This window comes from Natator depressus, chromosome 19 (genome assembly GCF_965152275.1).
Source record: "Natator depressus isolate rNatDep1 chromosome 19, rNatDep2.hap1, whole genome shotgun sequence".
Taxonomy (NCBI): domain Eukaryota; kingdom Metazoa; phylum Chordata; order Testudines; family Cheloniidae; genus Natator; species Natator depressus.
In genome coordinates this window covers 5,226,451-5,248,567 of record NC_134252.1, presented here as the reverse complement: position 1 = coordinate 5,248,567, position 22,117 = coordinate 5,226,451, and the positions used below count along the sequence as shown (strand labels likewise).

General features: G+C 47.5%; 1 long non-coding RNA gene across 1 annotated transcript in view; it reads right to left on the bottom strand.

Moving 5' to 3' along the window:
* Window positions 1–6,440: 6,440 nt before the first annotated feature.
* Window positions 6,441–22,117, bottom strand: part of LOC141974579 (uncharacterized) — a 55,004-nt gene continuing 39,327 nt past the window's right edge. The window contains exon 4 of the long non-coding RNA XR_012635777.1: window positions 6,441–6,543. This is a non-coding gene — a long non-coding RNA (uncharacterized LOC141974579). The remainder of the gene's footprint in view (window positions 6,544–22,117) is intronic.

Sequence of the window (22,117 nt, the reverse complement as noted above, 5' to 3'; positions counted from 1 at the left end):
AACCAGACCCATTGGCTCAGTTTTTGGTGCATGGCTGAGGGAGGCAAGCAGAAGCTGCTTAAATATCAACAGCGTAGCAATAGGGCGAATGCCATGAGCCTAAGGTCAGGGATGGCCACATTTGCCCTCTGGGGGCTAGACTCTATAACTGGCCCTCAGCCATTTGGTTTGCTGGGTATTTAGACTGTCACGCTATTACGACTTGATTTGATATTAGTATTAGCAGGGGTGCCCCACTTGAGAGCAGGGCCCCATGGTGCTGTACGCACAAATAGGTGCTGGAACTAGGGGTGCTGCCACACCCCATGGCTTGAAGTAGTAATAACAATCCAGAAACATGGTTTCCACCTTCAGCACCCCCACTATAAAAAATTGTTCCAGCACCACTGCACGCATGTGCACACAGAAGAAAGTCCCCGAAGAGCTTGCAATCTAAGTAGACAAAATGGGCAATGGATGGGAGAAAGGAGGAATTCCCATTGTACAGATGGGGAAAGCGAGGCAGAGCGAGAGAAAAGCAACTTGCCCAAGATCCCATAGTAAATCGGTGACCAGAAGCAGGAATTGTACTCTGATCTCCTGGTGCAGTGCACTGCCTTAACCACAAGGCCATTCTGCCTCTCTAGTTCTTGCCCACAGTTACGTAGCGATTCCACGGTGGAGTCAGGAATTGAACTAACTGCTCTGAAGTCCCAGTCCAGTGCCTTAGCCACAAGACCGGCCTTCTTGGAGAAACAACTCTCCATGCTCTAGAAAGGAAGGAAGGGGCATAGACGGGGAGAACAGAGATGCTTCCGGCCAAGATCCTGCATCTTGGCAGGGGGTTAGACGAGATGACCTCTGTGGTCCCTTCCAACCCTATGGTTCTGAGTTGGAGAGAGCTGACGGAGCAGAGCAGCACAGGGGAGGGCAGTCTGAAGTGCAGGAGCCGGCTCTTGCGCCTGCGTGGCACGAAGGGGCAGAAAGGCAGCGGAGGCTGGAGAAGTGAGGCGGGAGAAGAGGATGCTGGGTAGGTTGGTGCAAACCCATGGGGAGATTTTGACTGTCTGTGCAGAGACACAGGCCAACAGCATTTGGGCTGCGCTGGAGAGGCCGTAGAGCGGGAAGGAGAAGTAGCTAAGGTGAGAGACACGATGCTCATCCCCCCGCCCATGCCCAGCACTGCGCACACACTTAGCTGGCATGAGCGCACGGTGCCTGATGGCTGGGTTGGGGGACAGCCATAGCCGAGGGACACTTAGCAACATGACGGTTATCGGTGCTGGCAGCAGGCTGGAGAGGAACAGATGGGAGGGAGCAGCACGCACTGCACCTCCTGTCCCCGATCCTTCCTAAAATAGATGCTATAGGAAAAAGTTTACTCTCCAAAGGCACGTGGTGGGTGGGCTGGGGCCAAGGCAGCAAACGGCAGAAGTTTGGAAACACTGTGCCATGAAGGGTGTAAAGGTGTTACTGAAAGCTCAGAGCCTCCTTACGAGCATGAAGGGAGAGTGAAAGCCGCAGTGTGGGAGAGATGAAAGGGGCTCCCAGCTGGCTGGAGCCATAGCCAGCACAGCTCCGAGGTGATAAGGAGAGAGGGCTGCACAGACGCTCCTTTAGGGGGCCTGGCCTGGCCTGGCCCGGCCCAAGCAGCAGGTATGGATTGGAGAGGGATCTATGTATTGTATCCCATCTATAATAGCTTTCCATCAGCGGGCAGGATGGGATTAAAGGTTAGCCAGCAAGCAGCCTAGTCTCCATGGACCACAAACAGAGCAGTGGAAGGCTGGGTAACAATGTGAATGGAAGACCTTCCTGGAAAACCCAGACAGGGAAGTGCTGTTGGAGAGTGTGATTCCCACATGGTGCAGCTCTTCCTTCGGAGACTTCTGGGCAAACACACCCACATGGTGGTGCTAGGGGAAGATGGGGGCTGGAGGCGCTGACTTTAAAGATCTGACCACTTCAGATCCTCGAAGCTTCCATACAATGCCTGAAATGCTTTCCAAATATATATATATATATATCTTGAATGGGAGCAAGTGCTGAAAGAATCGTGAATGGCAGGAGAAGTGGGTTTGCAGATTCACATAGAGGGAAGGAGAGTCACATGGCCATGAATGGCAGGAGAGGGAGCCACTAGAGAGTCTGTCCCTTAAGTGGAAGGATGACCCAGTGATTAGGGCACTTGCCTGACACTGAGAAGATGCAGGATCAGATCCCTGCTCAGCCACAGTCTGCGTGTTTAACCTTGGGCAGGTCACTAAGGGTCTGTCCACACTGCAATGTGAGCCCAGGGTTAGAACTCGAGTTAGCAAACCCTGGGTTTGTTAACCTAGGGCTTGAGCGTCTACACTCATTTGTAACCCCAGGTTAGGAATTGTTGAAAGCTGGGTCTCCAGCACCTATGCTGCATTATGTGGTCCCAAGTCCAACCACTCATATTCCAGCCCTCCCCAAATGTGGCCACTCTAGTCCTTTGTGGGAAAGCTTGATTGTCCACCAAACTTGACTGTCCAAAGGAAAAAGAAAGTCAGCTCATAGGATACTTTTGGCAGTCTCCCAAAGTAAGAGTCCAATGGGGCCGCGTCTACACTGCAAAGCAATAGGGCTGGAACCCTGGCTCCACTCAGTCTCAGACCCTCCACCCCCGTAGGTTCCTGGGACTCTGAGCAACACAGGCTGCAGCCCAAGTCATACAAGTCTGCCTGGAACCCTGGGTACTTACATGGGCAGCAAGCTCATGCTTCTGGAGCTTTACTGCTCTGGTACCTGAGCTAGCGAGATTAAAGCTAACTTGGGTCCCTCCACACGCGCTGCAGTCACACCTAGCGACTGCCGCACAACTCTACCCCAAGCCTCTCGGTGCCTCGGTTCCCCATGTATAGAACAGGGATAATAGCACCGCCCCACCTCCCAGGAGTGTGTGAGGATAAATACAGTAGAGTGTGAGGTGCTAGAATAAGAAAAGACATGCCCCTCACTTTGTGAACGGTTGAGCTCGCTGCACGAACACAACACATAAAAGAAAACCCCCTAAAGGTTCAAAGTTTTGTTTCCAATCAGACAAGCCCCCCCTGTTCTTTGTCTCCCTGCAGCGAATAAGGTGCCTAACCAGCTATTTATAATAAACTAATCTGCACTGTTTAAAATTTTCATGAGGATGTTACAGGGATTGAGTAGGAATCATCTATCACCTAAATTACATTTCTAACCAGGAAGATGTTGGACAGGTTGGGGAGGGGGCGGGGGGGGGGGGAGACCACTCAAAATTCTCTATACATTTTTGTATCCATTTCATTTTATAGAGCTGAGATGTCATCAAATTCTGCCCCCTTCCGCAGTCAGTCTTAGAATCAAGTCTCTATATGGGTGTTCTCCATTCACCCCCCTTTTGGGGAACAAAAGAAGAGCCCAAGACCAACCCATGTTTTGCTACATTTGAAGTGTTTGCCCTCAGTGCAACCTCTTCTGTCTATTACAGTAGCACCTTGAGGCCTGAAACTGAGATTGGGGCCCCATTGTGCTAGGTGCTGTACATACACACAGCGAGAGACAGTCGCTGCCCCAGAATCCTTAATAGTGGTTTGCCATCTTTTAACTAAGTCCTTCTGCTTCTGGGCACAAACTAACCCACAACTGATAGGGGTCAAGAAGAAATTGCTTCTGTCAAGTTATACAATAATTATCTACTTCAGGGTTTCTTGTATCTTCCTCTGAAGATGGGACTGGGGAATAATAGAGATAGGATAGTAGACTAGATGGACCATTGGTCTGATGCAGTATGGCAGTTCCTACCTTCCTTTTTTAATATATGGCTTCACTAGGCCTAAGGACACTGGAAAGCAAAGCTCTGGCGTGTGTATTGTTCCACACCACATGTCGCTGGCCTCATTTGAGAGCGTGCAGAAAGCTATTTACAGTGACAAAGTGACAGGGCGAACTGCGCTCATGACAGTCGAGTGCCTCATCTGGGGCTGCAGTTCAGGCCCCCGGCAGCTTCTCCCGGCCACTAGATCTATTTCTGCCTCTGGTGAGGGAGCCGACCCCGGGCAGGCTGGGTCTGATTTAATGTGTCCATTCAAAGCTTCTGGCTGGCTCGGTGGTCACGCGAGTGGTGGATACGCCTAAAGAGACAGAACAGCTCCCATCCTCATTACACGTCTGAGATTCATTTGCATAATATCTTATGAGTTCCCTGGGCCGTTCTGGTACTTGGGCAAAGTCCTGGTCCCTCTGAAGTCAGTGGGAGTTTTACCCTAGACCATCAATGGGGTCCAAGGTTTCAGCCTGGGTCTTTTTAAGTCTGGGGTTGAGTTAAAATTGTTTGCAATTCCCCCTCCGCCCCTTACAATATTTTGTTTCCAGGGAAATTTAGTTTAAAAACCAAGTATTTCTACAACTAGCCAGACACCTGAGCTCTAAGGACCCTGAGCCAGCTCCTCAGCTGGTGTCAGTCAATGTAGCTCCCTTGTACTCTGCTTTGAAGGGGATTTTTGTCCTACTTTCAGGACTTTGGGGGAAGGGGCAGTTAAATACCCCACCCCTAAGCAGCAGCCTAGATCCCATGTTTTGCTAAAGCTAGATAGAACCCAAACCTAAAAAACTAGTGTCAAGTCCCCTCTGAAAGCAGGCAAGCCCCAGCCTGTAGCCCTGAACAGCCATAACTTTGGGAGGTGTCTGAAGTCTGAATCCTGATCTGATTTTACAAATATTTCAGTTATCTTCATCTTTGGCAGAACCAAAACTCAGGTCCAAATACCTGGTGGAGGAGCAATTCACCAGCCAGCACACCCTCCTCCTGGCAGGGCATGGCACTGCAGTCTCTCCTCCTTTGGCACTCCCGCACTGACAGGTGCTCCAGCCCAGCAGTGGTCGGCTTCTTCTTGTGACTCAGCCCTCTAGCTAGATTACATAGTCCCATGCCTTGCAGGGTACCCAGATGCTAAACTAAATGCAAAGGAAGAAACTCTTCCATCCCTCCTGGGCCCAATCCTTAGCACCCAATCCTAGCCACCCTTCTGGGCTCTGCAAAGTTCTTTCCCATTCTGTTGTGAAGTGCTACCTCCCTGGGGTTTTCCCCTGGAGGCCTAGCTCCTACCTAGCCACTGACCCTCAAGGCTTCTTCCCTACAGGCCTTTCCCCTAGGCTGGATTCTCAACTCCACCCTTCTCCCACAGACACCTGCCTTTGGCTCAGCTTTGTCTTAGGCCCACTTCAGGAACTTTTTCACCCCTGCTGCCCTCTCCCTTCAGGGCAATCTCATGGTCTAAGGATGCTCCTGAAGCTCCTCCATAGCTGACCACCACACAGGATTTCTTCCCTGGAGGGCTGGGCCCTGCCTTTTAGCAGGACTCACTGCTGGAGCTTGCTGTCCTCTAGTAGCTGCTCCATATCTCACTGGGCTCCACTCTCTACTGCCTAGAGAAAAAACTACTAGAGTCTTTCCCTGTGTCATAGAATCCCAGGGTTGGAAGGGACCTCAGGAGGTCATCTAGTCCAACCCCCTGCTCAAAGCAGGACCAATCCCCATTTTTTGCCCCAGATCCCTAAATGGCCCCCTCAAGGATTGAACTCACAGCCCTGGGTCTAGTAGGCCAGTGCTCAAACCACTGAGCTTCATCGGATCCGATGAAGTGAGCTGTAGCTCACGAAAGCTTATGCTCAAATAAATTGGTTAGTCTCTAAGGTGCCACAAGTACTCCTTTTCTTTTTGTGAATACAGATTAACACGGCTGCTACTCTGAAACCAACATTTATTTAAGTGAGTGATCTATGTAGAGACATGGTTCTACGCGCCGCTCCCTCGGTACGGGGTGGGTAGCATCGGCTGCAATGTTCATTTCACTCATCTCCTTCTGCTCTCATCCTTCCTTTTCCTTCTTATCCCCATTCCAGGAACAGAGAGTGTAGTGATTTTTTGTGGGTGCAAATGCCCTGGGAACGGTTTATCCTCCTCTTGGCTGGCTTTGTCTTCTTCTGCATGGAAGCTTTGGTCCTGGTTCAATCCGTTTGACTCTGGCAAAGTTGTTTAATCTCCCAGTTGCTGCAGCTTTCTGCCCCTCCCCTGCTCTTCCAGGTCAATCACTGAGGTGAAGCAGACAGCGAGAGCAGGCTACACGGGGCTGTGTCAACTATTATCTTAAGAAGTCAGGCGAGAGTCAAGGCCGCTTGGCATATGCATTTTAAATTGGCCTAAAAATTACTTGGCTACGGACTTAATGAAGTGTTAATGTATGAAAATCTCTCATTAAAAAGCAAAACTGGAGGCTTTTGATGGCTGGATGGCTGGACTCTGAACTGAGACCAATTAGATATGCAAAATTTTCTTGAGACCTCTGCTTCTCTGCCTGTCAAACAGCTTTGTTTCAAAGCTACCTTGCTTCTTTTCTGTTTTCTTAAAGGCATCAAGTTGTAGAGAGAGAGTGCCGTGGATAATTCAGACTTTTGCTATTGCACCAGGCATTGCCACCCTTCTCTTCAAACACAGCCTTGGGTTTTGTTTGTGGCCTTTTGTTTTTAGCTTTGGGTGTAAATTGGAGTCTCTTTAGTCTTGGAGGTGATCTGCAAAGGAAAACAAATAATTAGATTTATGCCACTTTTGGTTCCTCATGCAGGATAAAGGCAGCTTGAAATGTTTGGTTAATTTCTTTCTGCTTGGATTTTTAACATTATAATTTATACCAGCCGGCCAGGTAGTCTCAGGCATCAGAGCAGCACAGTCAGGGAAGATTGATCAAAAAGAAGGATAGCTCAGCAGTTAGAGTACTAAGTCTAGGCATTGGAAGACCTTGGTTCAAGTCTCTGCTTTGCTACAGACTTGCAGTGTGACCCCGGCTGAGACACTTGTCCCCTCTGTGATAACAGCACTGCCCTAACACACGGCGGTATGGGGAAGATAAGTATGATCCAGACTGTGTGGTGCTCAGATACTTTGGTAACAGGGTCCATGTAAGTCTCTGAAGTAGAGGAGGAAATTTGCACACCAGACCCAGGTGCATCCTGGCTCTGATACTCACCCAGAGCTCATGTCACCAGCGGATACCTCCACCCAGGCTGAGGTGGGAGCTTTGAGGATGAATGGCCATGATGCTGGTGCTCCATTGAGCCCATCCTGACAAACAGCCTAAGGACCTCAGTCGCAGACACAAAACATCTCGCGTCCAACCTGAAGGGAGATCCCCTCCCAGCTCTGCTCTTAAAGGGCCACGGGGTCCCAGCAGCGCCGGGCTCATTTCATGTTAATGGAAGGGTGGCAGCTGCAGGTGGAATATGAAACAGGGTCCTGTCTTGTCCCACCCCGCCCCTCCCCACCCCTTGTGAATAATTCATCCCCACCATCCCGGATAGAAAATGAAAGGGAAAGTGCTATTGTTCAGCGTGTTTTTATGTTCTGCTGCCCAGAGAGGAAAATGGCACATTTACTTTTAGTAGCCATAATAAAACACACTCTGAAATCCTCCCTCATCGATATTCAAGCCGCTTAGGCCACTAGTGTTAGCTGCCCAGCTGCAGGTAATTGAAGGCCACAGCTACAGCGCTCCATAGGGGACTCCTTCCACTTCTGCTGGTGGCTTGTGAGGAGCTGCCTGGAGATTTTCTCTACAGCTGTCTCCTCCTCGTCCTCCTTCCAGTCAGGGGGAGAGAACCCCAGGCTAGGGCACGAGCAGCAAACATGCGTGATAAACAATGGAGACATCAGGCAATGTAAATGAAAGTAAAGAGGTAGAGGATATAAGGCTGGGAAATAAAATAATCATACTTCTCCAGCACGCCCCACCCGCGAGGTGCTTTGCAAACGTTGTTATGCGTATGACTCCTTGTATTACACTTGCCCTCCAGACCCTAAGTGAGGGACCCCCAAAGAATAAGAAAGAGGTCAGCCCCGGAGAGCAACCACACTAAGGGCATGTCTACCCTACAAAATCAAGTCGACCTAACTTATGTCAGCGGGCATCGTTTGTGCATGTCCACCCTTTGCTCCTTGGGCTGGCTGTGCACATCCTCACCAGGAGCTCTTGCACCGATTGAACTGTCGCCCTGGGGCCATTGTGGGATGGCTTCTGAGAGACAGCAACAGTTGATGTAAGCAACACAGTGTCTACATTGACACCGCTTCAATCTCACGACATCGGCATTGACTCTACCCCTCTTGTGGAGGTGGAGTTATTAAGTCGGTGTAGTGGGTGAGTTACATTGGTGGGAGCAAAATTTTAGTGTGGACACTTACATAGTTAGGTCCACATAAGCTGCCTTGCATCGACCTAGCTCTGTAGAGTAGACCAGGCCTAAATAGGCAAGGGTGGAGGCAGTAGCTGCTATTATCCCCATTTTACAGATGGGGAAGCTGAGGCAGAGAGGTTGAGACTAAGCTTTTCAAAAGTGATTAGTGATCTCAGCTACCCAACTTGAGACCAAGTGGCCTGAAGTCAGAGGGTGGGAGTTCAGCTGGGCTCCCAAAATCACTAGCCACTTTTGAAAAGCTTGGCCTAAGTGACTTGCCGAAGGTCACATGGGATTGAGCGGCAAAGCAAGGAAATGAAGTCAGATTTCCTGAGTCCCAAGCTAGTGCATTAACTACAAAATCATAATCATAGAAATCAGAACTGTAGGAATTAAAGGGACCCCGAGAGGCCATCTATTCCTGTCCCCTGCACTGAGGCAGGGCTAAGTATTATTTAAACATATTTACCATTGTGGGCCACATCCGGTACTACCTGTACGGCCCTGAGGATTTCACACGGGCTGCAGTTCTGGGCTGATTGGGCTGCAAGTGGCCCTTGGGCTGCAGGTTGAGAACCACTGATCTAAACCATCCCTGACAGGTGTTTGTCTAACCTGTTCTTCAAAACCTCCAATGACAGAGATTCCACAACCACCTTAGGTGATTTGTTCCAGTACTTACCTACCCTGACAGTCAGGAAGCTTTTCCTAATGTCTAACCTAAATCTCCCTTGCTGCAATTGAAGCCCATTACTTCTTGTCCTGTCTTCAGACCCCTCTCTCTTCCCCCATTGGGTAGGCGATATTATGATCCCCTTTTTGCTTATGGGGCAAGTGAGAAGTGGGAGAAGTGAACGATGCTCCCTTGTCACACAATGAGTCTGTGGCAGAGCTGGGAACAGAATCCAGGAAACTGAGGGTGAACACCTGACCCCATGGAATTCGATGGCAAAACACCCACTGACTCCAACCGGGCCAGGATTTCACCCTCACTGTGCTCAGGCCATACGAGCATGCTGCCAAATAGCTCAGTGAAGTAATGTCCATCTCTGCCGGGAGCCCAGCAAGGAACAGCTGCTGAATGAACCAATAATAATTAATAAATAGATAGGGGCATTTATTTGGGTTGGGCTAACACTGGGATGTTTGGATCCCAATTCAGGTCTGACCCAAAATGTTCCTCAAATTTGACGGCATATGGATTCCATGGTTCTGGATCAGGAGCATTTCAAAGAGGAGCCGGGTTTGCTACAGTTTGGATCTGGCTCTGAATCAGCTCCCTTGTTGAGCTGCAGCCTGGCAGTAAAGTGGGTTGGGCAGAAGAGGTCTGAGGGGAGCTCAGGGCTGGTACAGCAGGGCAGCTCAGGTGCTTTGCAGGAATCCAGTTCTGTCCATCTCTGGCAATTATGAAGCACCCATCACCACAGTATCAAGACACTAATACTGCCTGGAATAACAGCCGGGTGGCGTGATTGGTGCACAGGCAAGATAATGCAAGGGAAGCTTGCACAGCATCGACTCATAATGCTCCTGAGTCTGCAGACTATTGCATTAGTCCCTGAGTTTGAAATTCACGCAGAGAAAAGTTAAAAGGAAGCCACCATGTCTGGGGACTGCACAGACCTGTGAATTCAGCTTCCAAGCTGGTGCAGGTACTGAGGCTCTCTCACGTCAAGCAGCGTATCGAAGGCTGTGGGAGAGTTGGCGTGGCTCCTGGGAAGTGAGAGCAAGTTCCAACCCCGGAGTAATCAGAACTGGGGCCTTTCTAGCGAGACTGTCAGCAGCTATAATTCACCTGCATTTCAGAAAGGCTGCTGGTACTGCATCACAGGAATGATTGATCTGTAAGCGCAGCAGAGGGAGGCGGCAAGGGGGAACTGCCAGAGCAGATTCAAAACTGTCTCAGGGAGAACTGGGGTGAGAGAGGCACTTGGATGAAGCCAGTGACTCCAAAAGTTCCTGGCTGAGAAACAGGAAACTGGGCCCCTGAGCGGGTTGACTCAGTTTCTCTTTATTCTTTTCTATCCAGGGAGCTGGATGGCCCAATGGTTAGGGCACGAGCCTGGGACTTGAAAGACTTGGCTTCAATTCCCTGTTCAGCCATAGACTTTCTGCGTGACATTGGGTGAGTCACTTAGTCTCTCAGTGACTCAGTTTCCCCATCTGTACACCAGGGATAACAGCAGTGCCCTGCCTCACAGGAGTGTGGTAAGGATAAATGCATTAAGGAGGTACTCAGCATTATAGTGGGGTCCAGGTAGATGGCATAGAGAGATCTGCTCTTGTATGGTTGAATATTTACTACAGTCAACGTCGCTAGGCCATGCTGCTGTTCTCACACTGGTGTAAAACAGACAGACTCCTGGAACCATTCCTCTGTGAAGTGGCTCTTTGGTTTTTAATGGCTGGAGGCTGTGGCTGAGATTAGTGTCTGTCCAAGAGTTGGTGCATCAGTGCATGTGGGTGTCCGAGTGCAACTGTGCTAGTGAGCATCTCTGTGAGCATGTGTCCCTCCATGTGCCTGCCTAGATGTGTGTATTTCTCTGTGTGTTGGGGGGGCTGTTTCTCTGGGGGGTTCTGCCTGTCCTTGCACCTGTCTGTTGTGCTGTTTCTCTGCGTTTTGGGTCTCAGTTGCTATTCTTCACCCTTCCTAGGGTACCGCCCAACTCTAGGCACTAGTCTGGGGAAATATCCACCTGCCGGGGTGCTGCAGGGCCCAGCAGATAGCGAGGGGAGATTCTGCCTCTGCTCTAGATCTACCTGACTGTGGCTGCCACTAAGAGGCTCTTCGAATCCCTCCGTGCTCTGACACAAGGTCTCCTCTGACACAAGGTCTGACCATGACACAAGGTCCCCTCGCCACACTGGCTGGTGGGAAGCGTAACCAAGATTTAGTCTGTTCCCCTCCATTTTTATGTGACGATCCTCTCCAGACTGGGGCGAAGAAAGAAAACACCATCCATCGTGATTATCAATCTGTGCGGATGGATGCGTCAGGCCTTGAGCCTGCTGCCGCCTCGGGAAGCCTGCCAAAGGGTGGGGAGAAGTAGGGGAGGACCGTTTGCTCCACCGGCACCGGTGAGACCAATGCACTCCAGCTACACAGGCAGAAATACGCACGCCGGCAGAACACGCTGCCAGGCCCCTGCAGATGGCAGCAGCTCCACAGATTTGCCTTTCTCCTCACACCCCTAACTGAAGGCCACCTCCTGCCAGCTCCGAGCAGAGCTGGCCCGGCTCCTGTCATGTAGGCATGGGCTCCCCCTGCTCCTTTCCTTAAAGAGCACAGTCCTGATCCTCAAGCTGCTTTGAGCTCATTACGCCTACGAGGGAGAAACTTCCCCTTGAATGAGTGCTGCCAAGCCTGCAAAGGGCTCCATGGCATCTCTATGACACACCTCCAGTGTCACACTCAGACCTGCACCCCAACACATACTGACACGCACACAGACTCACACAGCCCTCCTCCCCCACCACACACCGGCACCAACAGAGACTCACATTCGTCCACACCTAGACCAATACTACAGACGCCCACTCCCACACAGTGTAGACTCACACACACACACAGAGGCATAGACATCATCTCCCTCATATACCCCCCAATGCACACACACCCACACCTTTCAGCAGAGACACATCCCCGCACACACATCCGTTTACATTTACACACTCAAAAACAGCCCCACACACAAACGCGCTCCTGGATCCTCTCTCTCTGACACATCCATCAGCACATGAGCTGTCACACCCACCCACCCACACCCACACACAATTCAATTCAATACCACTTTGTTGCCATGACAACTGTTGCCAAGGTGTAAAAGAGACAGACTTGTCAGGTATATCAATAGCAAGTCGGGTCTGCCCAGGACGGAGCTTCGTGAGATATTTGGGATTTGAGCTGTTTCCGCTTGTCCCCGGTGTCCTCTCCTGAGCCAGTGGCAGGTTGCTGTGGAGGATGATCCCATCTCTGCTGTCTGATTGGCTACCTCCCACCAAAATAGACTGATGTCCTAAATCCTGACCTGCCGCTCCCCTGCTATTTCAGTCCTGGGCTTCCCCCACCCAACTTGGCTGTTGCATGCACTTTTCTCTTGCCCAGCACCATTCCTCTCACTCGCTCTCCCTTACTCTCTCTCCGTCTCCTGGAAAAAGCTTTAACCAAGTCGATTGCCTTTATCTCGTGCCTGGCAATAGATATTACAGATCCTTCAGCCAGGAGACCCAAATTAAGAAATATTCTTTAGACAAGTGAGTTATTTAAAGCCTGATTCAATTAACTTACCGCTTTCCGTACTGGTTAAAGGTTTAAAAATACTATTCCTTGACAGTAACAAGCCCGTGGTCAACAAGCTGATGCCAAACCTCTACAGCAGAGATAAAATGAGAGGCCCTAGTGTCTGGAGTTATAAAAGCACGTGCATGATAAATAAAGTCTGGCCTGGAAACAGCAGCCTGAAGAATATTTATTGCCTTGAGCTGAAAGGAAGACACGTCGTGCGGGGGTAGCCATAACTAGCATCTAGCACAATTAAACCCCGGAAGTAAATAATGACTTGCACAAAGACAGCAACCCCATTGAAGTGAATGGGCCTGATTCTCCTGGCTCACTGGCATAAATCAGGAGTAGGCCCAATAATGTCAAAGGGAGTTGCATTTGATCAGCACCTCAGGATCAGGCCCCAACTAAAGGCATGTCTATGCTGCAATCTCTGGGTGTGATTAAATCTATTTTGGTTTTGTCTGCTCAAGCTGCCCTCAGACCCTGGGATCGCATATAGATGTACCCCCTAGACAGAGTAATAAACTGGATGGTTTCTGATGAATCACAAAACAAGAACCTGACCCCACACACACTAGTGATCCCATGGGGCTTTTTTGTTTTGTTTTGTTTTTCGCACGGGTCAGGTGTTAGCACTGTCATCCGGACCAACTTTTAACGTGGGTACATTCTACTTCAGTAAAACCCCTCCCTGCACTTTCACCTGGATATGGGATTCTTCTTCACTTCCTGTCCTAATCAGCTCACTGCAACATTAGCTGTAAGCTGCTGTGTGGCACCCCAGAGGTGGGCGCTGTTTGGTGTCAGAGGTGAATCCTGTATACGTAACTTATATAGAATCACTGAGGTGGAAGAGACCATCCACTGCATCTTCCTGCTACTGCAGGCTTGAAAGACATCAGGCCTTCTCCGCTCTCTGCCCTGTCTTTAGTTTGCTAGCCTAGCTGGCTTCTCTCATGAAGCATTTTTCTATGTAGAAGGTACATTACTTATTATTATTCCCTGTGCTGGGCCACCTGGCATCCCGCAATGGGGAAAGGCACTGTGAGGAGCAGGGATGGAGGAGAAAGCAGCTACTGTTAGCTCCTGGTAGCCAGCGGCCATTGGATCCACAGAAAATAACAGGCAGCAGTAACAGGGCCCTGTGCAAGCCTGCACGCGGCGTGGTGGTTATGCTCCCTGCTCTTCGCAGTGAGCAGGCTGCATTTCCTCCTAGGGAGGACCTCGCTTATCTCCTTTTGCTTGGTAGCTGCTGCCCTCCCCTCCTTCTGCTGGGGGATGGAGAGGGAGACCAGATGCAGCCAAACCACCAAATATGTCTCAGGCTCTGGATTTTGGTGCTGTTTGAATGTTGGGTTTCAGTTTGGCCCATTGCAGAAGGAATCAAACAACAGATCTGGATTGAGAGTCTAGCCCTCCCTCCCCCCGGTCCTCAGTGATGAGATCAGAGCTCATTTCAGGATGGCTGTAGTTAATCCACCTGCCCAAGAGGTGGTAGCTGGGTCGAGGGAAGAATTCTTCCATCAATTTAGCGCTTTCTACACTGAGGCGTTAGGTCAGGATAGCTACGTCTCTCAGGCCTGTGGCTATTTCACACTGCTGACGGACATGGCAATGCCGATGTAAGTTTTCAGTGTAGACCAGCCCTGGATTATTCATTACCAATCTAGCCCTTCTTAAAAAAATCTTTTCTGTTTGTGAATCATCAAGCCTGTGTTCTGCATTTTGCCTACTTTTGTTCCGCTTTACGCTATGCATGGGGGACATCGCAAGAAGGCAGTAGACATGTGAGTAGCTGCCACAACACAGAAATTTGGCTTAGCCCAGGCTTCAGTGTACCACAGACGGTCAGACATGTGGTAGAGGAACGCACAATCAGAAGACTGGAGGGTGGACTGCATCACCTGGCTATCCTCGATGGTGTAGCAGTTAGATGGATGAAGAATCTAGATATCGACGAGTTGGGTGACCAGACAGCAAATGTGAAAAATCGGGACAAGGGGTAAGGGTAATAGGAGCCTATATAAGAAAAAGACCCAAAGATTGGGACTGTCCCTATAAAATTGGGACATCTGGTCACCCTATCGACGTGTGACGTGTCTGAAAGAAGAAGATGGCTTTAGATACCCAGATGGTAAATGCTAGAGGAATCCACAGACAGATAGAGGGGTGTGTATGAGGCTAGATAGACCAACCATGCACTGCTAATTTGGCTACGTAATGTGTGACTGGCCACATGAATCACATGGGATTTTTTTCTGAGCCCTGATTGGATGACAAACTTTTTAAACAGGAGGATACCAAATAATGACTAGGAAATCTGCTTGTTTGTCTGCAAAGACGGATAGTCATCTGAGGCCACTTCTCAAATATACACCCACTCACACAAACAGCAAAGAACCAGAGCATATAAGGACAGCACAATCAGACAGCCGTTTAGCAGTCAAACAAATGGTCTTGTATGTGAACCAGAAACCTAGAGCTGAAAGGCCACACAGCCCCTTTCCCATCCTCTCAGCCATCCAGCTCCTCCAAGCCGAGTTCTTTGTGATCCTAAATTATACAAGGGAAAAGATGTAGCTTGTTAAATTGCTTCTCTCTCTTCAAATGAGTTTTCCCTTTTCTCTTTTCTAATTATGCATGTCTTTGTTTTGGTAGCTAATGTGTTTGCATAATGCATGTTTTGTAGCAATTGTTTCATTTCTGAAAGAAATACATTGAATATTTGTTGGCATCCAACAGTGTCTCGGCACTATATTGTACTGCCAGAGAGAACGACTTACTGGGCTAACCTAACTACCGCTCATCTGTCTTCCGTATTCTTCCATACTCACCAAAGGAGGCAGTTGGTCCAAGGGAACTACTTGTCTTACAGCACTGGTCAGGTTTTTGCTGCCTCTGTGTGTGGGAAGCTATTTGCACAGTTAACACGTGGAGTTAAATAAAAACATGACCTGCTGTGCATGTTGATTAAGAACAGGAGCAGTTACAAGTAAATGCTGCTTTTAAAAATCTAGTGACCTCTGTCGGGATTTTGACTCCAAACCAGTATTTTGCACTTGTACACTCCTCTTCATCTGAGAATTTCAGAGTGTTTTGTACAAACAGAAATTAATTCTTGTGATATCCCTTGTCACCATGGATCTGTGGGTCACAGCTGAGAATGCCAGATTCAGGACAAACTGCTGAGGTAATCTAGCATTAGATTATACCAAGCCAGTAACAAAAGTAAACTTCTGTCTCATCACACTGGTTAACAAGAAGTCAAAAATACTGTCTCCTTAACCCTTATTTCACCACCCAGACACTGGACTTTATGATAAGTGGTTACTGAAAACCAATTTAATCAAATATAGGGTTCTTCTAATCTCAGGAGGTCAGCCACATAGCCAGGTCAATCTGTAACTCAGATCTCACCCAATAGTCACACTGCTGCCAATCCTTTAGTAACTAAAATCTAAAGGTTTATTAATAAAAGAAAAGAAGAAGAGAGTTAAAATGGTTAATAGATCATATAATTGCAATGTTGTTATATGAGGCTGATAGCAGTGATGGTATAGACTGCTAGCTTGTAAAGTTTCTCTGGTAACTTCCGAAAGATTGGAAGATCCCCAGTCCATAGTTTAATCTGCTCTTTTTAGTTGTAAATCCACAGTCCAGAGAATCAGGGCAGGAAAGAGGCGGCAAAATGGAGTCATTCCACGGGTCTTTTATAGCCTTTGCCGTGTGCCTAGACATTTTCTGTTTCAAACAAAGCTCACAGACCAGTCTGTGGAAAGTTATTGGCACAAGTTTGAGTCCAGGGTCACATGAACATATCACATGCCCTTACGTGGCTTGATGACTCACAGGAGGTAGACATTGGCCCCTTGGAGCATCTGTAAGAAGAACTATCGGGGTGCAATGAGTTTCTTCTGTGGCCCGTTGTTAGAGAGAAGTGTTCTTAATGGGCCATCCAGCTTGAATAGTCCATTCACAATGGGCTGGCTAGACGGGATGTAAACCATCTTGTGGGTGTTACCCCAGGAACAACCACATCTGAGACTCAGATATATAGCCAATATCCATAACTTCAGATACAGTGATGATACATGGATTCAATCAGGAGAATCTTATGTAACAAATCATAACTTTTCCAGTGACACCTGTCATGATATGGGCTTGCTGAAAGATTTGTTGCAATTGCATAACAGTGGCAGTATCTCTAATGGATATGGCCATATTTCAATCATACACCATCACAGCCCCACATCGCAGAGCCAAACCCTACAGTAGCTACTCAACTTATATTCAGGGAAAATTCCCCGCAGATTCCAATATTCAGTGTTGGCGACATATTCCGTGAGTAGGGGAAAGAAAGGCTAAATGCATCGAGTAAATGCTTCATTGCTGCTTAGACCCTCAGCGCAACATTAAAGTAAGCTTTTCAGTTGTTGTCCCAAACAACACGAGCCAGATGTTCAGCTGGCATAAACTTGTGTAGCTGCACCAAATTCAACTGGTTGTGTTACACCAACCCATTCTTTTAGCTCATTTTGACGTCTCTTGCTGGTTTACTGTATTTGCCTCAAGGCTCCTCTTTCCTCCACCACGCCGCTATGGTACACGGTCGTTCACTGGGGGTGTAATTTGGAAAATAAGGATGAAAACAAACAAATAACTACTTCCCCCAAAGATCAGTTAACCCCCCTGCCCCCGCCCCCCGCTCTCCCCCCCCCGCCCCGCAAGCAAGTTCCCAGTCTCTTCAGTAGGAATGCAGATTGGCTATCAGGAGAAATGTCCTAATAGCAAGGTCTGGTAGGCTTGGGAATAGTCTCCCAAGGAAAAGTGATAAAAATGGCCAGTGCCCCAGTCATGTCAACCTGGACTGTGCAAAGTACTAGAGACCATACTGCAAGGAACAGTCCTGCCCTGGCTGAAGGAAAGGACTGGATGGCGCACCAAATTTGGCTCCAGAATCCGGGATTTTGATTCTCCACAAAGAGGGGCTTGGAGAGAGAGGGAGGCCAGAGGCAAAAAGCAGCTCTTCATATTGGCTCTGTCTGTCTGGGCACTCGTGTGGTTCTCATCATCAGGGTATCTGCACATCTCCCAAACATGAACAGATCTGGCCTCACCTGTGTGAGGAAGGGAAGTGCTATTATCTCGGTTTGAGAGCTGGGAAACCGAGGCCCAGAAGGGTGAAATGACTCATCCAGAATCACACTGGGCAGCCATGGCAGAACTGGGAATTGAACTCAGCCCTCCTGAATCGCAGCCCAGCAACAGAAACCTTTGGGAATCCCACAAAAAAACACCCCTCAAAAATCCTTGGGTGACCAGCCCTCCGGGTGTTAATCTGTAGCTGCTCGGGGCAAGATCCTCAGCTGGTGTAATGTAGCACTGCTGGTCTGAAATCAAGGGAAGGGGGTGCTGAAAGCACTCAGTTGATAGACCTCTGGCAGATTATCCAGCTGAGGACCTGGCCCCTAACATCTATCGGTGAAACCCGGGGAGGTCCTCTGTGACTACCACTGGTGTCTCTGGGAACTGCAGTGTCTGAGCAGCTCTCCAGCTTTGCTTCTCAGTTCTGGCGTCTGCTCTCTTTGCTGGCTGAGCATGGTGTATAATTAAACCAGCTGGAGGAAAAACTTGTTGAAGTTTTAATAAGCCAGGGAAGGCCCATTCTTCTTTAAGGGCCAGTGAGACCACAGGGAAAAGTTTTCCACGGCTGAGTTGCATTTATCTCTGGCGCCGGCTTGTGCAGGAAAAGCCCCTGGCGAGACTAAAAGATAAGGAGGTTTCAATCAAGAAGCCTCAGCTCTTTGCAGAAAGAATGGAAATTGCTTTTGCTGCTGCTGGTGTTATGTTTATTTATCCGGCGAGGCTGCGACCTAACTTCTAATGGTTTCATTAGCCTAGCTGGAGGCGTTGGTTTTTATTTTATTTTTCTGTAGCATAACATGGCAGAAAGATTCTATCAAAGGCCTAAGATTGTCCATCACCGAGGTGTGCTGCAGGGGAGGGGGAGCCAGCAGTGATTGAACTGCACCTGGAGAATTACAGGGTTTTTTCCTTAGTGTAAATATGGCCTTAACAGGCAAAACATTAGGGTTGGTTAGTCTGGAAAGGAGAAGAGCTAGATGGAATGGGGCTCAAAGCAGCGTGCGCTTATGGGTCTCTTTGAGAGGACTGGAAATGGAGCACTGAGCTGGGAGTCAAGATCTTCGGAGTGATCACCATCCTCTTCATAGCAACCCCTTATTTTTAAGATTCAGGGGTGGCCAGTGCTAGAGTTTTTATCTGGGCCCATGGACTGAGCCAATAGACAGAGGCCCCTGGGGTCATAGTCTCATCTGGTATAAATTGGCAAAGCTCTGTTGAAGCCAATGGGAAAGAAACATTGAAAGCTTGAAGTTAATGGAGATGATGCACAACAACTAAGTATTCTGAAGAGCTGACACCTAGAACCACATATAGTTCTGTTTCACGAGGGATTTTGAGATTGTGCTTCTTTCTGAACCAAGAGAAAATTGAAATTGTCAATATTCTCTGCAAAGGAATGACTTTAGAGGACTCTGTCATTGTGCGTTATTCAGAATGTTTTGATTTGACGTAGTGTTTCGACTTTGACTTTCAAAATATTGTGTATTGTAATACAATTTGCAATATAATATAAAACACACAAATTCAAAATGAAAACTAAAAACGTTTAATTCTGAAATTCTTGAATTGGGACATCTCAACATGGGGATTTTTCCCTCGTCATTTTATTTTAAATAAAATTCTGGGGAAATGAATTTGATTTTGTGAAATGTTGCTATGTAACCACATATTCTGACTGAAAATGGTACCATCAAAGCTTCTCTGGCCCGCTTTACTGACCACTCAGGAGTCGAGCAGGTTGAAACATTTGAGACTGAACAATTTTCCATTAGAAAATACTGTTCTGTGAATCTCAAAATGATTCATGGGAACATGCTGATTTTGATGAAATTTTTCAGTGACAAAGTGTTAAAATAAGCCATTTTGACTTTCTCGTTTAATTTCATTTTGTTTGGACTTTTATGTTATATTAAACTGTTAATTTTAATATTTTATCGATTATATTTAATAATATATCATAGACACGTAGGGCTGGAAGGAACCTTGAGATGTCATCTGATGCAGCTCCCTGTTCGGAGGCAGGATCAAATAAACCTAGACCATCCCTGACAGGTGTTTGTTCAGCCTGTTCTTAAAAACTTCCAGTGACTGGGATTTCACAACCTCCCCTAGAAGCCTATTCCAGAGGTTAACTACCCTTAGAGTTAGCAAGTTTTCCTAATATCTAACCTAAATCTCTCTTGCTACAGATTAAGCTCATTACTTCTTGTTTTACCTTCAGCTGACATTGAGAACAATTGATCACCGTCCTCTTTAACATATTTGAAGACTGTTACCGGGTTCCCCCGTCAGTCTCCTTTTCTCAGTAAAATCAGGCCCAGGGTTTTTTAACCTTGCCTGACAGGTCAGGTTTTGTTAACCCTTTATCATTTTTGTTGCTTTTCTCTGGACTCTCTCCCATCCGTTCACATCTTTCCTAAAGTCTGGCACCCAGAACTGGATCCTGTACTCCAGCTGAGGCCTCATCATTGCTGAGTAGAGTGGGACAATTACCTCCCGTGTCTTACATTCAAGACTCTTGTTAATACACTCCAGAGTGATATTAGCGGTTTTCACAATTGTATCACACCGTTGCCTGCTGTGTAGTTGTAGCCATGTTAGTCCCAAGGTATTAGAGAAACGAGGTGGGTGAGGTGATATGTTTTATTGGACCAACTGATTGTCTCCTTCACCAACCAGATGTTGGCTCAATAAAAAATATTACTTCATCCACCTTGTCTCTCTGTTATTGTTGACTCATGTTCAGTTTGTGATCCACTCTAGCCCGCAGATCTTTTTCAGCAGTACTACTGCCTAGTCAGTTATTCCCCATTTTTTAGTTGTGCATTTCATCTTGTAGTCCTTTGCACTAGTCTTTACTGAATTTCATCTTGTTGATTTCAGACCAATACTCCAATTTGCCAAGGTCATTTTGAATTCTAGTCCTTTCTTCCAAAGTGCTAGCAATCCCTCCTAGCTTGGTGTCATCCACAAATTTTACAAGCGTACTCTCCAGTCCATTATCCAAGTCATTGATAAAAATATTGACTAGTACTGGATCCAAGACAGACCCCTGTTGGACCTCATTAGATACACCCCTCGCCCCAAGTCTGACAGTGAGCCATTGGTAACTACTCTTTGAGTGCAGTCTTTCAACCAGCTTTGCACCCATCTTATAGTAATTTAATCAAAACCACATTTCCTTAGTTTGCTTATGAGAATGTCATGTGAGTCTGGCAAAAGCCTTACTAAAATAAAGATATATCACATTTACGGCTCCCCCCCCACCCCGCCCGCCCGCCCCATAAGCTAGGACAGTAGCCCTGTGAAAGAAGGAAATTAGGTTGGTTTTGCATGAATTGTTCTTGACAAATTCATGTTGGCTATTCCTTATAACCCTATTATCCTCTGCATATTTACAAACTGATCATTTAAGAATTTGTTTCAGTATCTTTCCAGGTATCCAAATTAGGCTGACTGGTCTATTGTTCCCCAGGCCTTCATTGTTCCATCTTGTAAAGAAAGATGCTGTGTTTACCCTTCTCCCTTCCTCTGGGACCTTGCCCATCCTCCATGAGTTCTCATAGATCATCACTAACAGTTCCGAGATTGCTTCAGCTAGTTCCTTAAGTATTGTAGGGTGAATTTCATCAGATCCTGCTGACTTGAATACATCTAACTTATAAAATATTATTCCATACATATTAATAAAAATAGGGGAAGGAATGCAAGCCAAAATCGGGAAAGAAAAGGTTAAAGAATATTTTGATATTATATTATAATATAATATGTAAGCCTCTGACTACCAGATGCTTGCACTAGATGGCAGGGGATGGATCACTTGATGATTACCTGTTCTGTTCATTCTCTTTGAAACATTTGGCATTGGCCACAGTTGGAAGACAGGATACTGGGCTAGACGGACCATTGGTCTGACCCAGTATAAAATTATTATGTTCTTATGGTCTTATTATAATGTTTCATCATTATCAAAATGAAATCATTCAATACGACCAAAACAAAGCAGTTTGATATTTCCGCTGACATTTTTCAGAATTTCTGCTCCCTGATACATGTTGAAGTACGATTTTTTTTGTTCTGGTTTTGGAATAAACAGAAATTTTGCAATGTCGGTGTTTCCCATGAAACAGAAATTCCATTTCCCAACCAGTTCTACTCAGCAGGCTGCAGGATGGGAGTTACAGGCAACCTGCTATTGACAATAAAGCTATAGCACTGAAGTTTGCTTCGTGTGCCCCTCTCTGATTTGGGGCTAGAGCTTGTGTGAAAGACTCTATGCAAAATGAGGCTGCATTGTACTTGGTTCTAGGCGTCGGGCTAGCGGGCGAGCTTCCCAGGGCTGGCAGCTCAGAGGTTAAGACTCTTGATCATGAAAAGGCGGGGAAGCTGCCCCTTTGACACCATAACCGTTCTGCTGCATTGCACCCACCAAATACGGCATCATTAGTTTTCCCATGCCCGGCTGAGGATTATTTCTGACAGCTG